The 18,653-nt window shown below is 36.4% G+C and overlaps 1 protein-coding gene across 1 annotated transcript in view; it reads left to right on the forward strand.

Moving 5' to 3' along the window:
• UNC5C (unc-5 netrin receptor C) overlaps positions 1 to 18,653 on the forward strand; it is a 391,452-nt gene that overhangs the window by 225,673 nt on the left and 147,126 nt on the right. The gene's annotated exons all lie outside the window — the stretch shown is intronic.

Consider the following 18,653-nt stretch of genomic DNA (forward strand, 5'->3'; position numbering starts at 1 on the left):
AGGGATTAAGTGACTTGCCCAGGGTTACACAGTTGAGGTAGGATTTAAACTCAGATCTTCCTAACTCTAGGCCCAGTACTCTATCCACTACACAGGCACTAAGAAGATTAGGTAAAGAGGTTCCAGTTACTATGGTAGTTGGAATAACAAGGGGAATGGGTCATTGTTGAGTACAGATAGCAGTAACATTCTTCAATGGACTTCAGTCACTTTGGTTTTAACAGTAAATAGGAAAAGGAAGAAACTATAGCTGCTCAAAGACCAGGGAAGGAATTAGTTGTATCATGTGGCTGCTCACAGTAATAAGAACCAGTATACAGGAAGCTTAGAAATAATAACCAAAACCATACACACTTCTGTGGTTGGTGGTACCCAAGCCTTGTTTTTTGTTCCTGCGCTGATTGAGTTCCCTTGAACATACGCTACCCTTCATATGATCACCAAAAGGCCAATTCTTCAGGTGTAGGATTAGATGAAGGAGACTTTGCTGACAGCCCTCAGGATTTAGTTATAGATAAATTGTAGATAAGGGCAACTTTCCCGACAGTGATTTAAATTTCATAATACTTCATAATGAGTGATCAAGGGAAGACATAGAATAGCCTTATGGAGTTCATTTAAATTAGAGAGATACTTACTTTGCTGGGATGGTTTAAATGTGATCATGCCTACAGGCAAGGGGATTGACTAAATGAACTCCAAAGAATTCCTCCCAGGCCTACAGTTTTATTGCATTGAATTTCAAAACATAGTCGATAAACTCTTCCCCAGATGAATTATGACAAAGATCAGAGGAGTGCTTCTGGATATACTTTGCTCACAGCATTTCCCAATTGGTTTATTTTTTCCCCTAAATTTAAAAATCAATTAATTCAGATTGGTTCAAAACTTTGGATTAGCCAGGGAAAAGCAGTGGCATGTACCTAAGGGTGATTTTGCTCTCGTATGCTGGATTATGCTAACTACATAAAGACAAAGTCAAGGAGTTCAACCAAAGAAAGAAGAGAATCCAGGGGAACAAAGAAAAATTTTCCTGAAAATGTTTGGTACATACAAATGCACGACAAACTTCAACTTACAAAACTGGATTGCAGTAGATATTTGTCATGGTTATAAAACTTGTGATTCTGTGCCATTTTGGTTGCATGTTAGAGAAATACATGATTTTATTGCAAGCTGATGATTGCAGAAATAGCTGGGTATCAGGCAAGAGGGTAGTCCACTTTGGGGAATTGTACCACTACTTGGTCTAATTACTCAAAAAAATAACTCTACCAGATGTCTTGAAAGTCTCAAGTGGACTGAGTTTTATTTGTTTCAGCTCATTTATTTGTGCAGAGTTCAAAAGCACACACTTTTAGCAGTGGGTGGTGGGGAGGAAGAAACCAGGACTGCTAAGTAAGATTGGGAAAGGAATTTTGTATTTGAGTGGCTGCTAGTAGTAATAAGAACTCCGGTACAGGAAGATTGGAATTTGTAAAAATAACATACTTCTGTTATTTAATGCCTCCACCATTATCTTCATGTTACATTGATAATCCACAGGGAAAGACATTTCCTGGTCTGGAAAACATTCTATTTCCCACATGCTCTTTCCACTCATTAATATTGTGTACCCATCATGAATACACCAATATTTAAAAGTACTTTTCAAAACAATTACAGTCTAGTAATTATAATATTAAGCCATTCAGGATAGACTAGACTAAGATCAAGATGAAGAAATGGGTACATTCTAAAGTCCTGTACAGCTCTAAATCTATGATCCTAAAGGGAAGAAATTTTCTTTTGGGCTTCCTTTATTCTTTTTTCTTTTTTTGGGCTAGGCAATGGGGTTAAGTTACTTGCCCAGGGTCACACAACCAGTAAGTGTTATGTGTCTGAGGCCGTATTTGAATTCAGGTCCTCCTGAATCCAGGGCCAGCGCTCTGTGCACAGCGCCACCTAGCTGCCCCCAATAAATATCGGTTTCCTGGTTCCCCTGGGGCTGAAACCCAGGACCTTCTGTGTGGAAAGCAGGCATGATAACCACTACACTATGGAACCTCCTTTATTCTTTATACTGTTATACAAATGACTTCAACATCTACATGTTAAGCCTGATATCACTCCTCAACCCTAGTACTGCAGCTGCAGCTACCTGCTGAAAATCTCCACTTAGATGCCTCGTTGGCACATCATACTCAAATATCCAAAACAGACTTCCAACTTCTCCACCTTGCTACTGAGTGGCAGAGTAGATAGAGTGGGTCCAGAGTCAGAAAGCCCTGAGTTCAAATCCGGCTTCAATCGCTAGCTGTGTGACCCTGGGCAAGTGACTTAACCTCTGTCTGCCTCAATTTCCTCATCTATAAAATAAGGATAATAACACCTACCTTCCAGGATTGTTGTGAGGATCAAATGAGATAATATTTGAAAGCACTTAAAGTAGTGTCTGGCAAATAGTAGGCATTTAATAACTCCTTCCTTCCTTCCTTTCTTCATTCCTTCTTTTCTTCCTTCCTTTATTCTTTTCTTCTTTCCTTCCTCCCTCCCTCTTTTCCTTCCTCCTTCATTCCCTCCCTCCATTCCTTTCTTCTTTCTTTCCTTCCTTTTTCCCTTCCTCCCTTCTTCCTTGCTTCTTTCTTCCTTCCTTCCTCTTCCATCCTTCAAATTTAGGGTACCAAAATCCCTCCTTTTGCCACCATGGAACCATGCTAGATTATTCTCACTACCTCACCCTGACTGCACATTGTCAGGGTAGCTCCACAACATTTTGGGAATGCCTTTCTCTACTTCATGTTAAAGAAAACCCCAAAATGGTGCCATGAAGAGTTGGGCAAGACTGAAACAACTCAACAACAAATACCTAATGGAGGCTCTTTTCACCTCTCACCTGAACTATTGTACTCCTAATTGTACTCCCTCCCTCCAGCCTCTCCTTTCTCCAATTCACCTTCTACAAGGATGCTTGAGTTACTTTCTTAAGGCACCAGTTTTTATCCTGTCTCTCCTCAGCTCAAAAACCTTTGTGGCTCCCTCTTGCCTCTGGTTTGGTCTGTTATCTCTTTCCTGACCTCAACATTCGTCTGTGTATCTCAAGTATCTAACATAGTGCCTTTCACTTAGTAGGAGCTTAATAAATGGTTCTAATTAAACAGGAAAAAGGTAATATCTTTATATAGCACTTCAAGACTCGCTGAGTATAATAAACATACAATCTTATTTGAGTTTCACAGCAGCCCTGAGTTAGAAGCTTACCAAGTATTATTTTTTTTTTCCATTTTAAACATGACGAAACTAAGATTCAAAAAGGCCACGCAAACTTGCCCATTCTCACACAGCAAAGGCTGGAGGCAGAGGGATTGCAGGCCTTCCTGACCCCAACTCTGGCACAAGGTTCACTGTGCCATAATGCAGAATATGAGTTAATGTGACCATAGTAACTTCAAACCCATTTTTTTTCTTCTGGGTATCACTACTACATCTAGTAGAAGAACATCAGAAGATATGTGAATATCAGAAAAAAATCAGTACTAGAAACAAGATAGATAAAAGTAGTATTCATCATCTTGACCCAAGTTGGACTACAACATTCTCATGCCTTCCTATGATCAGGACCTCAGAATATCAAATGTGCTCTGTATCAGGAATATTCAAAAAAAAGTTTTACATTAAAGAAGATCCCAAGGCTTAAAAAATTAGCTAATAAAAAAAAGACACGTCATAATTTGGGTTTCAGTTTAAGGGAGAGGTTAGAGGGATGGAAACTTCTCCCATAGATTTACAATACAGTTATCCCTTTCACACCATGGAGATTAGGGGCACAGTGCCCAGTCAATCTGGAAAATATGCATAAAAATTTTGCCCCCCTTCATACCTAAGAAGAAGTCTGAATTATTATGGTATTAAAAGATAAAATATGCTGATATTATACAATTTTATATATATATATATAGATATATATAGATATTTATATATAGATATATATATCTATATATCTAGGTATAGATATAGATATAGATATCTATTATACATTTCTGAGTTTCTAAACTTTTTCTGTGTTGCCTGCTGGCTTTCGTGTGTCATCTGCAGCTTTCACAAAACTCCCCAAAAATTCCCATTTAATTTCTTATGCCAACCCACAATATACTGAAACCGTGGTGGGGAAAGTCACAATGTGAAAGGGAAAACTGTATTAAATGACATTCTGGGACATCATCAAGGCCATCCCCTTGAAATTAACCTTATTGAGGGCCCCATTTTTTTTTATACAGGAAGTATCTTTCCATAGGAAACCAAAAGAAATTAAAAGATGCTGGAGGAAGCATTCTTGGTGAGGTAGAGTTTGAACTAAGTAATCTTGGAATTCCTTCCCAGCTCTTCAATTCTGGGATTCCATGAAGTTATAATTATAGTCTAATCTCTCCCAGTGGAGTGTAAGTTCCTTGCAAGAGGGGATTATCTCATTCTTTGTATTTGTGTGCCCAGTGCCTAGCAAAACCCGTGGCACATAGTAGGCACTTAAATACTTATAAGCATGACAATAATAATAATCAGCATTTATAGGACATTTTAAGGTTTGCAAAGCACTTTATATATGTTATTTCATTTGATCCCTACAACAACCTTGTGAGAGAGATGCATTATTATCATCATTTTACAGATGAGAAAAATGAGGCTAAAATAGGTATGGTAATTTACCCAGGGTCACACAACTATTAAGTGTCTGAAGCAGAACTTCTATCCGCTGCACTACCAAGCTACCAAATAAGTTGATTGATTAAGAGATAAATATAGGAAAATAGCAATAATGTCCATTGCAATCAAACTATAGTGAGTCACATAAAATATACTGAATAATAATGACTTACCCAGAAGGATCCTCATTGTGGACAGACATGGTATAGTGGAAAGAGCACTTGACTTGAGGTGAGAAGAAATCAGGATTCAAGTCCTATCTCTGATAATTTACTACTGATGTGACAATAGTGGACAAGTTCTGAGCCTGTTTATTCACCTATAAAATGGGGATGATAAAATTTATTTCACAGGGTGATTATGGAGATTAAATGAGAAGGTATACAAGCATTTTGTCTACTTTCAAGCACAAATTAAATGGCAACTGTTATCATCTTGAATGATTCTCTTTACTAGGTTTATAAAGAATATAAAAATTAGAAAATTAGAAAATAGCATTTATTGATGCTAGGTCAGTAACTTTCATTTAGCTCTTCACCTAGTGACTCTAAGTCTGGTATTACAAGTAGCTATGTTACTTTGTTATGCTAAACTGTTGAAATAACCCTGCCTTAGAAGTTACAGAAAGCTCAAATCTCACTCAGGGGCTATTATATTTCTAGTAAAAGCCTAAGTTGACTCCACTGAATTTCTATCTATACCAAGGCACCAAGGCTGTTTGGAAATTTTCCAAGTCAAAGCCTTGGAGATTTCTACCTAAAATAATCAGTTTCTCCTTTAATTTTTTTTTAAATTCTGAATTATGATAGGAGCAGAGTTTAGAAACTTGAGGTTTCTTTGTGATTTTAAATACTATGTCACATTTTTATAGTATTTTAAGATTTCCAAAGTCTTCTCCTCCCAATAACCTTGTGAGGTAGGAAATCAAAGTATTCCCCATTCTATAAATAAGGAAATTCAGGATCTGAAATACAGTGATTTCTATAAGATTATACAGATATAAATGTGGATTTGAAATTTGATCTTAGTTAACTCCACATCCAGCATTCTTTCCACCACTCCTTGGTCATGCCAAGGTTAATTTTTTCTTTCTTTCCTATTTTATTATCATCATATTTCCAGCCATTAACAAAATGCTATCTGTATGCAAGTATGATGCAAACAACACAGAATAACTAAGTAACTTCAAAGATAGCATGCAGTGAAAAAAAGACTACTATCTAGCATTTATCAGGGAAAAAAATCTAACTCAGCCTATGTCAGTTAATCATGGTTCCTCCTTACTCTCATCTTTCTCTCTTTGTAGTTTTGCCACATATCAGGTTTTCTAGAAACAGACCTTTCTGTCTGTCAAAGCTCATGTCTCTGAGAACAGCCAGAGTCAGAAGGATCTCAACCCAAGTACAACATTTTCCCATTTGGATTGATTTAAGGTCTTTATTTTAAATAATTACCAATTATAGAAAGGTAAACCTAAGGGAAATGTAGCTCAGGCATGGAACTCCTCCACTGACGACCCATATTCTTTGTACACTCAACACACAGTCAGGTTGGGGGAAAAGGAGGGGTGTCCCTAGAAGGAGAGGCCACCCTGCAATATCTTATTGGCTCAGGGATCTGGGGAGCCTTGCTGAGGAAAATGTCCCCACCCTTGTGTGCTCCCAGTCCATTAACTCAATCAGAAACATCTGCTGAACAGAGAGAGGTGAGGCAAGAACAGAGCACTGTGTTGTATCCCAGGGCACACTCTCCCTAGGGCCCACTGCACCGGCCAGAGGGTCCTTGAGACAGAACACTGCAGGCTCTGAGGGCTCCCCCTGCACCCAACTTCATCTCTTTCGAGATCAGCTCTCAGTGTAGAGCTTCTCTGTACACCCCAAATTTAGGCAAGTTCTTCTGGTCAAAAGTATTGTCTTTTTAGTGAGATGCCTTACCTCTATCTCATGGCCATAAAACCCACAATTTTGCTGGCTGTACCATAACCAGGCAATACATATTTGCCCCATAGTCACTAAAAAGTTCTGAGATTTCTGTTTTCCTACCATCGGCCGTGTCTTCATATCCGTCTTATGAAGATTACATGCTGGGAAAGGGACCGCTGGCCATCTTTACCCTGAGTAAGGCCTCTTGTGATTCTTTCACAACTCTCCCCATTTGGTTCCTTTCCATGAGTCTAAGGGGTGCTTTGGAATCCTCACTTCATTTGTGAGAAACCAGGAAAGTGGGTCAGTCCATCTCCTACCCCTGTGCCTTTGTTTCCCCATGCTTTGAAAGCTCCCCCACACTTCTTAGAACTGTGGAAGAAAAATTTAGTACCCTACATTTTGGGAACTCTGGAAACAATTTTAATTAAATAATTATAATTCTAGGCATCTCACATTAGAGAGAAAAATACAAAAAAAAGCACTTTTGAAAACTTTCCTCCTAAGTCTTTCCAGTATAGGGGACGAGAATAAAGATTAACTAGATAATCAAGTTCAAACAGGGGGACAAAGTCTAAGCATTCATTTGGATTCATCCAACAGAACTATAGCCACTTAATTTTAGAGCACCCTGAAGAATCATTTTCCTAAAACCATTCAGTTCCTCTTTTAACCCTTCCCTCTAATGATTTTCTCTCTCTCTCTCTCTCTCTCTCTCTCTCTCTCTCTCAACCAAGTCAAAGATAAGCTCTACAAATGCTTTTCTTGGTTAAATTAATCAAAGATATTCTTAGCTGAATTAATCAAAGACATTCTTCCTCTTACCCTAGTCAGATTCCAGGACAAACCTTTCCTGGCCCATTCAGGCCTTTTTCTTTAGACACTGGTTAGTCCTTTGATAAGAATGATCTGTAATAAGATTTCCAGGTAGTGCATTCTTTTGAAATTGATAGTTAAAGAAAGACTGATAAGGTTTCTCATTTAGATTATTTTTACATTAAAATATTGACCTAATTATTTTGTAATGGGTTACCTAAAGACAAAAAAGGGATGACTTTGAGTACTGCCATAGAGCCACTATCACAAGGCTCAGTCAGTTGAGACCTTCTAGAGGCATTTCTTGATTTTCCCAGGTGTCAGTGTGTCCTCCACCCCCATCACTCATTATTTTTTTAATATCCTTTATTTACTTATCTGCGAACATGTAACCCCTGAGGCAAATGTGAGCTCCTTAAGGGCAGGGATTCTCACTTTTATTTTTATTATCCCCAATGTTTCTTTAATAAATGTATTTTGATTTATCAATTGATTGGTTTATGTGCTTCTACTAAGATAAAGAACCCCCAATCAAATATTTATATTGACCCTTCTTCTGAATTTAAGGTAAAGAGAGACTTAAGATGGTGAATAGCAGATTAATTTGGAGTATTTTTTAAAAACCAGTTTGAGTGATACAAGAAGATAATGTAATATTCTATGAAAATGTTCATTATAGACTCACATAGAGATACTATTGTTTATACCATATTGTAATGATGATGATGATGGTGATAATTTATGTAACATTATAAGACTTAGAAAATACTTTAAATAAGTTTTTTCATTTAATCTTCTGTCCAACTTTGTAGTTGGGTGCTATTTTATTGTTACCATTTTACAGATGAGAAAACTGAAACTGAGCAGTTAAGTAACTTGACCAGGGCCAAGTAAGTGCCTGAGATAGTCTCTATAGATGATACCTCCTAGTGCATTTTCTCATTGCTTCTTGCAAGGATTCTTCCTAATTTATAACAAAATACAATCAATTTACTTTCAGATCATAGGAAAAATATATATGCATAACCCATAAAAGAAAAGTGTGTAATTTCTACTTATATTTTACCAAATAATGAACAAAATATTTTAAATGATTTGAATTTCATATTTTAATTTTTTTAAAATATCAGTGGTAGTTTTACCTCTCCACAAGGATGGAAGTTAAATAGTAATATGCTTTTGTACCAGCAAACACAAGTTGCACATTATTTCATTTGTACCACAGAAGCATTCACTTTGGAATCTGGAAATAAGTGAATTATATATAAATAGAAAAGTGGTAAGCACATCCAGGTAATCACAAGACCATAATTTCATTGAGTGTTTTTGGTAACATCATAAACCAAGATAAGAGTGGTTAGCAGTTTGTCCAATAACAGGATATCAAGATAAAATCCCCTTTTAAATTATTGCTGACTTTTTTTTAAAATTTATTCTTCCTTACGTCCATGAATCATCATCTTTGCTAAGAAGTTGACATTTTCCTTTTGGCTTTGACACTATATCTGAGCCTCTCTTTCTGAGCAGGGTAAACAGAAGCAGGACCAGAAATAGATGGCAGTTCAATTCCTTGATCATTTTCTATAGATAATTACATATTTAGATAATTTTTGCTTAGAGTTTCTTCATGACTCTTCAGCATTAGCTCATATAGCATTATATATACACACAAGTATATAAACAAATATACACTAAATAACATCATGAGTGCCATACTATGTAATTATATTTGAATAGGATGTTGATTTGAACATTTTAATAGCCTGTATTTATTGAACACATGGCCAAAAATACTATTGGCAACTAGTTGAGAGAATAATATCACACATTGACTTTATTATGTAATTTTTGTGAACTATACTTCATTATAGAAAGCAGAACTCTTCAGAAGTTTCATAGCTGTGGATATTTTTAATGCAAGAAATGGGATTTTTTCTCTAAAATTAATATTTAGAGCAATTTTAGTTTAAAAAATCAATACATAATCTTTTATTTTGCCACAGAAAATAAAGCATTAATTAATATGAGTACCTTACTTCAATCAATTAATAAATGTTCATTAAGGTCCTACTATGTGCTAGCTCACTAGAGAGCAATGAAAAAAAATGAAAGTTTGTCCTTGAAAAGCTTAGATTCTAAGAGGTTAAGGTGGAGTGCAACCAGTGCAGATATCAGTATATTTTTAAATGTATCCAAAATAAAATGATAAATACAAGTGACGGGGGGAAGTAGGGCTTGAAAGCTTTGAAAAAAACTAGGAATTCTTAAGGGGAAGAGGTCAGAAGAGAGTACATCCCACGTATGGGCCTGTTTGGCTCTCTTGATGGTCACATGTGTCATATCACTTGTGTTCCTTAATGTTATACATAAACACAGATTCTATTCCAACTCCCCACTTAGGACCACTTCAGGAGTGTCTGTGTATCTGTGTGTATCTCTATTCAAGGAGAGGACTTTATGCTGGTGAAAGAAAATCAGTCTCCTGTTAATACAAGGCTCTGATGCTCTTAGGACCATATGTATGAAAGTAAATATGGGACAGCCAACATTCATGCCACTCTGTAAGCATATTGCCCTATGAATAGCAACTATAGCCAGGCCCCTCATAAGGGCTTTTGTTGTATTGATTTTAAGTAAGAATAAACAGTTGTCAGGAGCCAATATAATGGTAAATTTAACTCCAGCAGATATATACAAAGGGGCTGAAGTGAATTTCTTTTACATACTTTTTCTAGGGAAAAATACATGAATCAATTTCTAGATAGTAATTAAAGTACTGGATTAAGTTTTTCCACTTAAGAAAGTTTAAGATGGTTTCAGTCAAAGAAAATAGGTCCCACAGTAGAAATGGAAATTGGGAGACAAATTTAAGTATCAACTTTGGGTCTTGCTATAAAGTTTTTGTCCAGCCAATGTGGCTGCTTTAGTGCAGATTAATGCAAGTAATTATGCATTTCCAATTTCATTTTCCTTTGAGAGTAGGGGAAGAGTGGAATGAGATCAAATTGTAGCCCTGTTAGACCAGTATATGTATGTATACACACATATATAATATATATATATTTATATTATATTATATTATATCATATTATATTATATTATATATAACTGTCTCATTCAAAATTACTTTCCTGGCAATTGATACACTATTTTTTTTCTTTTTAAAACATTGTTCTCTCACTATCTGCTCACTATAATGTGACTTAAATATTCAAAGGTATTTCCTTCATTAATAAATCTCACAATCAATGAACCTGGATACAAATGTATGTTGTGCATATTTCTTAGCAGTGTACCTCACTGCGCATAAAACTATTCCAATCAAAAACCACCAGGCCCTTGAGGGAAAGTCTACTCTTGCCATACACTCTATAGAGTACTACCTGGGATGGGGACGGGGGTGGGACAAAAGAAACCATATGAGATTATCATTCCACACAAAACCAAGGGCTGGTGAAGAAAAAAGCACATCATGCAAGGAATAATATATCCAAAGATTCAGAACAATTCAGATGAAAGACCTGTCCTTAACTGTGTTCAGAATGTTAGCATATTACAAGATATGATTCTTTGAAGTCCCAACGTCATGGAGGAAAGGACAGCTAGCATTCAGTATAAACCGTGGACAGAAAAACAGACTGACAAGTAGAAGTACAGTTTCATGGTTTTCCCAGTCATTGGTGAAATGATCAGTACATATTCATCAGACCCCTGGGTAGTTACATAACCTTTACCTTCTGATTATTTCTTTTTTTTTCTGATTATTTCTTGAATGTCCCTTCCTCTTCCCCTATCTATTAAATTTATAAAAGCTTGGAAAAAACAATCTCCTGGGAGTAGTAGTGAAACTCTACTGCTAGAGTCAATTACAAGTTAAGAGGAAAACAAAACCCAGGAGAATGTTCCTTGTGAGGAAAGTTCTGAGGAATAAATAACATATCTCTGATATACTTGGCATGGAATGGATGACTTATGACTTCTATGGCAGCAGCTTCAGTGGTATTGTCCAGTTATATTAAATTATCTTAGTGATGAAAAACCTACATGCAAACATACCCATATGTTGAATACACACACACACACACACACACACACACACACACACACACCTTGTTACAGAGTTGGGTAGGGACAGAATATAAAGTCCCTTAACCATTGTGTCTGTCTGGTAACATGTTATTTGATCAGATAGTGTGGGAGGTGAGAAGGGAGTATGGATAAAGGCTAAAGTGAGATGTGAAGAAGAGGGAAGAGGTAAAGTTGATTGAAGTTTGAACCTGGGTAGCTGGAAGGAGAATATTGCACTGAACAGATATAGGACAATTAGGAGCAAGGAAAGGTTTCAGGGGAAAAGAGTTGACTTTGAGATGCAAATGGGACATCCAGTTGGTGATATCCAATAGGCAGTTGATGATCTGAGATTGGAGTTCAATCAGTTATGAAAGAAAGGCATTTCCCTATTGCTTTTATCAGACCTGGCAAGCCTTCCCCACATTAGCTGCATGATTGTACAGGATCATGGACCAAAGAAAATACAGTCACTTTTTATTTGTGGACATCATCTTTGTCAAACCCTGACCCATGATGGTTTTCACATCATGGAAACATGATAGCTCTTATGGACACATTTACTCTGAACTGTCTATTCCCACTTCACTGGGAAAATAAAGACAAAATATTTTAAACAATCAAAAGAGATAAGATCACTATATAATTTTCCCCTTTTAAGAAAGAATATAGCATTTATATTTTTTTTCTTAGCCCTGCTACACAATAGGAATATAAACATGGTGTTCAAAATTTAGCAACTTTCTGTTTGCTTCCCATATGGCTTCAGTTCAATAGATTTTCCCGCAGATTTCTTCAGCTTCTCCTAGCAAAGTACTAAACAGCCATTATTCCTTTTGCTTGCACATTGAGATTCATCAGCTGCTCCTAAACTGCCTCAAAAGTGCTTCAATTTTGCATGAGCACTAAGCTGGGGACTGGGAGACATTACCCAGTGCTGAAGGCCCAGATCATTAGAAAGAGCATGTAAATCCTCTGAACCAGAAATAAAAAGTGCAGAGATTTCCTTTGTGAAGTCTCAACTGCAGCTTTATGTAAAACATGAACCTCTGGCAGGTTATTATGTGGCTTCTTTTTCCTCCTAAATTTTATTTCTGCTTTTTCACTTCAATGCACATGTCATACCCTTTTATTTTATTTTAAATAGTGGACTAACGTAGAATTAGGGGTTTATAAAAGTAATAGCCATTCTCTGTCCCCATTACTCTCATCCCTTTTCATTTTGAATGGTGTTAGTAATCCAAAGTCTTGCTAGGAAACTATCAGCATGTGTAAGAAAAATAAAAGAAAAACTGCTAAATAACAAGAAATCATCAGTGATTGAAATTGATACATAAACACGAAGGGGACAAAAATCCATTCTTTCAGGAAGTATAAGTATCACAGATGTGTAGGCATTGCATAAATGGGTAAAGCTCAGGATGGAGTCTAGAGAAGTCTGTGATAGTTAACAGACAGAAACAATCAGGCATACTCTTCTCCCTTCATTGATTTAGTTAGGAAGGACCATTGCTTTTCAAAAGTAGTTTTTGTTTCATTTGTCTAAGTTGCTGGTTCTCAAATTTTTCGGTATCAGGACCCTTTTATACTCTTAAAAGTTAATAAGGACCCTCCCCCAAAGAGCTTTTGTTTATGTGAATTATATCTACCAATACTTAACCATATTAGTATTATTATGAAAAAGTTTCAACCTTGCAGACCGCCTGAAAGGGTCTCCAGGACTCCCAAGGATCCCTAGACCACATATTGAGAACCACTGATGTAAGCAACAAATTTGTTGTCACTTGATCTAACCTTCCAGACATTCCTGTTCTATCTCCCTGTGAGTCCTTCAGATAGCAAGTAAAAAGTCTGTCCAGTGCTTCCTGAATATTGGATAAAAAGCATCTATTCTCTGTGAGTACAAGGACTGCCATACCAGGATGTTCTAGTCCTGGGTGCTATTGGGTGCCTGCAGGTATACATGGAGGAGGCATATATGTAATGAAAAAAACAAGTAAATGAGGATTCCAGGAACCACCATTAATGTACCTTTAACATAGCTTCACTTTCCAAACTCATTTAATGTTTGGTTTTCTATGAAAGGTTTGACCATCAAAACAGGCAACATTTAGGAGGATTCTTGTTTGTTTATAGAGGGTAATTTGAGAGCAAAACTCATCCATTCTTTTAACTGGATCATTTAAATATAAATGTATGTCTCATCTCCATCCATACTTTGTGGATCTTCAATAAATGATTGGATCTATCAATAAATCAATTAGTTAGCATTTATGAAGTGCCTGCTATGTATCAGACACTGAGGAGGTACACAAAAAGAAAAGCATCTGCCTTCAAGGAGCTCATTTTCAATGAGCAGAAACAATGTGTCTGATATATATTGATGATCACACATGTTCATTATTTATCTAAGAACATACTTGAAAGAAATTAACACTGATTTAGTCAATACTGCATAAGAAGTGATGTGTGGGAAAATATTACATAAATCACAGTTGAATGTGAAAGAAATTTATCATGAAACTGCAAGAACTGAGGAAATACTAAATGTACAATCTGTAAAGTCATACATCTACAGAAGTTTTATATTACTGACCTGATTTCTGGCAAAATAAAATTTAACCTATTAGCATATAATTTACACTGATGCCATTATAATTATTCCTATGCATTATTTTCCATCTACAAAAAAGGCTAATCAATAAAATGTCATCATCATTACCAAGTCATCCAGTCTTAGCCACTACTCCCCTATGAGTATAGTTTCCTCCATTAGAATAAAAGCCTCTTGAGGACAGGTACTACTATCTTTTCTTTTGCATTTCTATCCATAGTTTGTTTTTTGTTTTGTTTTGGTTTTTTTGCATGGTGTTTAGTATACTCTAAGCCCTTAATAAATGCTTTTTAATTCATGCATTCATTCACAAAAAATTAAGAGACATTTCTAAAGCATATTAATGCTTGTAAAGTTTTTATATACATTATCTCTTTTGAACCTTAAAACAACACTTTCAGACAAGTATATTGGTATTATCCTTGCAAAACATTATTTAGGTGCTCTAGATGGAAACAAATGACCTTTCCCAATTTTGTCTATCACTTGACACCTACTTCCAAGGGCGATTCACTGAAAAAAAAATCCAGTTGTCATTTTCCCTGCCCTCATCACCAAAATTGTTCCATAGCCAGAATGCATGTTTTTTTAAATCATGCATAAAGGAAAGGAAGAGGAAACAAAACTTGGCCTGGAGACATGAACAGACGTATGACTGAAGCTGTTCATTCTGTTGGCAGTGTTACATGGTTATATAAATATCGTAGGGAATTGGGGGTGTGTGGGCAATAGTAATTTGGAAAAAATACAGAGAATTCCAATATTTAGATAGCAGGCAACAGATATTGCAAGTGACAAAATAAACTGATAATCAGGTATCACCTCACAGTTGTCTCAGGTTGTACCTAATATTTGCTTTTCTTTCACCTTTATGCAAACCAAGAAATAATACTACATGAAGAGACGATGATGGCAATGTTTAACTCTGATATTTTCCTTTCCTCCTTCTACTCCCTCAAAGAATTACAATCGGAAAATAGTTTATCTTCTCTGCCATGTATTAAGTGATTCTTCAAACTATTTTAAATCTACAGTGAAACTAATCTAATGGCAGCTAGTCAGCATGTAAGGTAAAAATGCTGTATTATCAAAATTATGTTTGAAAATCCCTGAAATCACCCACATGGTATAAGTCAGGATCTTTAAATGTTGGTTGCTGGAAAGAGAGTAGGGACTCTTTAAAAGAAGGCAGTCTTTATCAGAGAGCAGATGGAGCTGAGATGGTTGCCATAGAAACAATTGCCATGTGAATTTTGTTTTTCACAGGATCCAGCTAGGTTTTTTGATCAAGAGACAGGCAACAACTAGAATTTCTGTTCAAATTGAAGAAAACAAAACCAGGTACAGACCTAGCTGATAGAAATGCTGATGATTAGGGTAAAAATATTGGTGGAAGGGATTCACACATAATTTTAATTAATTTTATCTGGTCAACATACAACTGAATAATTGTTTCTTCTCCCTGCTCCATCATGAGGGAAAAGGGGATACAAGGAAGTCAGAAGGGACACAGGTTAAGTGTCCTACATGACCAGTAATGCCTGGAAGACCAAATGAGATTGTCCTCCTTAGCTCAACCAACCTAAGCACTAAATAGAGGATATGGGTATAAGGAAAAGGAGAGTCGGGAATCACACACAGAAAAAACAGAGATGCTCATACTACAAAAAGCATGATGGGATTGAGTCCAAAAGAAGGAAAAGCAGATTCATGCTTTCCTCTCTCACTTGGGCTGGGGCATACACTCAATGAATGGAATGACCAGTGGGATGGCCTCATACTATTTGTTATTTTCCTCATTTCTTCATAGAAAGAACACTAACTTTGGAGCCAGGGAATCACACATTACCTGTGTGAACTTGTGCTAGTTAGTTCATTCTTTGTAGGACTCAGTTTCCTCATCTATAATAAAATTAAAAGGTTAGACCCAGAATGCCCTTTCCGACTCTGAATCTATGATTCTGTTATCTTTGTATGTATGTATGTGTTAGGGATAGGAGTGGTGTCTGGTATGTATAGCTGAATTTGCAATGTTAAATCTGCATTCGATTCTGTTCTACTCTATAGAACTTTGGTACCTTAAACTTTTGTACATTAAAAAGTTTTGTAGATAAGTAGAAATCTAGTTCTTAACTCTGCCATACAGACTAGAAGAAAGTTCCAGACAAAAGGATGATTATTTGGTCACATCCAACAAAAAGTGGTGAACAAGAAAGAATCATAAGTATTTAGCCTGCATATCCTATATAGGCTATTATTAATGACATGTTTCTGACAAAACTAATAAACTACACCTTGTGACTCAATTCCATCATGATTTATGAAAGATGAAGTTATCTTTTGTTTATAAAAATACTCATCTGAGGCATCTAGGTGGCACAGTGGATAGAGCACCAGCCCTGAAGTCAGGAGAATCTGAGTTCAAATCCAGCCTGAGACACATAACATCATTAGCTGTGTGATTCTGGGCAAGTCACCAACCCCAAAATGCCTCAACAAAAAAAAATACTTATCAACTCATGCAATGAGAAATAAGCTTCCAGGACTGTTAAAGAAATACAAGAAATAGAGTATTAGGGGCATTTTTTTTTTTTTGGTAATATTGTCTTCTATAATGCTGACTAAAATGAATACTTCTCTTTGCCAGTAAATGAAGTAACTATAAGTGCAAAGACACAGAGAATAGGCAAATAGTCAAAGAGTAGCACTGTGGCGTATTTCAAAATGAACTAGTGTATCCCATGATGTTGTCTATGCTTTCATGAAATCCTCTATCTTTCCTTGTGGGATAGTAAAAGAATATTGGAGTGGCAAGTGTGTGGAAATACTTGGAAGTGAAAAGAAATGGAGAATATGTTTTTGAGACGAGTTCAGAATACTTTCTTCTGGTGCTTAAAATTTGAAGTGCTATGTATGTATGTCAGCAATAAGGTTTGCAATTTCACTAGTGGGATTCTTCCTGAAGAGTGTATTTGTAATTTTTGTTTTCAGGAGTTCCCAAATTTATATGTCAGGGGAAATTAATCTCTTCAAAGGACCCTTGCTCTCCATTTACTCAGTTAACCCATGCTGCTTGGTAGCACGTGTGATTGTGATCATCACTTATTTTTTTTTCCTTTATGTGTGAATATTACAAATATGCAAGACTAAAGTTAAGCTGATAGTTTTCTGGTAGTTTTCTAGTAGCATAATATGTATGTTTCTTTGCTAAATCAAACCTGATATTTTCTGTTCCCTAAAAATATAGACAGACATATGTGAAGAAATCATAGGATGTATTTATAAGATATAGGAAACAAAGCTAGAAGGGACATAAGAGGCCAACTAGTCCAACTCCCTTATTTTTCACATGAGGAAACTGAGGCCCAGGGGACTTGCCCAGAGTTATTCTTCAAACATCAGTCTCAGCCAGAATCATCCTCACAAAGAAGCTATGAAGAGAAATGTTTCTCCCACAAAATGTTGACAACCTTAGCTTTCAAGTTACTAGTTGAAGAGATCTAGGTAACTTTTTGCTAGTGTTGTTGGTCTGGAATGGTGGGGGGAGTTGTAATGATGGGAATTTCCTCACTGGGAGTCTCTGTAACAGAACTTTGATTGTGAAAATTCCTATCACTAAAACAGATCAACAGCTCCTCACAGATCAGCAGCAAATCTGAAGAGAGCTACCTGAGGGAATGAAAGCTTAAGAGCCTTGCCTACAGGCACAGCTAGCACAAGTCAGAGGCAGAGCTTGAATGCAGGCCTTTCTGAATTCAAGGTTGGCTCTGTGTCTGCTATACCACCCTACCTCTCATGCTAATCCTCCATGGCTAGTCATGCATTCGATAATCTTTGCCTAGCACCATGATCCAGCTTCATGTAGTAACATTCAATCTATCAATGACCAGACTATATCATGGGGGTTTTGCCTTTCTGTACTTCGAATCAAGTTTTATATACATCTCAGTTTACCAGTCACTTCAAAATATAAAGAGTAGGATGTGAATGATGACCCAGCCAAGGAGACCCAGGAGGCTGAAATGCCATTAGACAGCTAGGTGCTGAACGGGGAGGAAGGAAGCCCTGAATTCAAATCCTATCTCAGAAACTTGATGGCTGTGTGGCCTTGGTCAAGTCACTTAACCTATATTTGCCTCAGTTTCCTCATCAGTAAAATGAGGATAATAATGGCACCTACTTCACATAGTTGTTGTGAGGGAAACAATAACATTTTAAAGAACTTTGTAAATCTTAAAGCACTATATAAAGATAATGATTATAATGATGATGATGACGATGATGATGATGATTCCTATGCAAGGAAGTTGAAGCAATCAATGAAATAAGGAGCCAAGATGTTCAAGGGCACATCAGTGTGTATCTTGAAGAACCCAAGTATAAGTGTAGGAATTTGGGGTGTGGGTACTGGCCAATTGATCTGTCTCAGCCCTTCTAAAAAAGAACAGCCTTTCTCATTGATGTGGATTAAAAATTTTTAAAAAGTACTTTCCATTTGAAAGGCATATTTCATTCATTTCATATAGGAACATTTCTATCATATATGAATCATT

Source organism: Vombatus ursinus, unplaced genomic scaffold, assembly GCF_900497805.2.
Source record: "Vombatus ursinus unplaced genomic scaffold, bare-nosed wombat genome assembly UNPS02014821.1, whole genome shotgun sequence".
NCBI lineage: Eukaryota > Metazoa > Chordata > Mammalia > Diprotodontia > Vombatidae > Vombatus > Vombatus ursinus.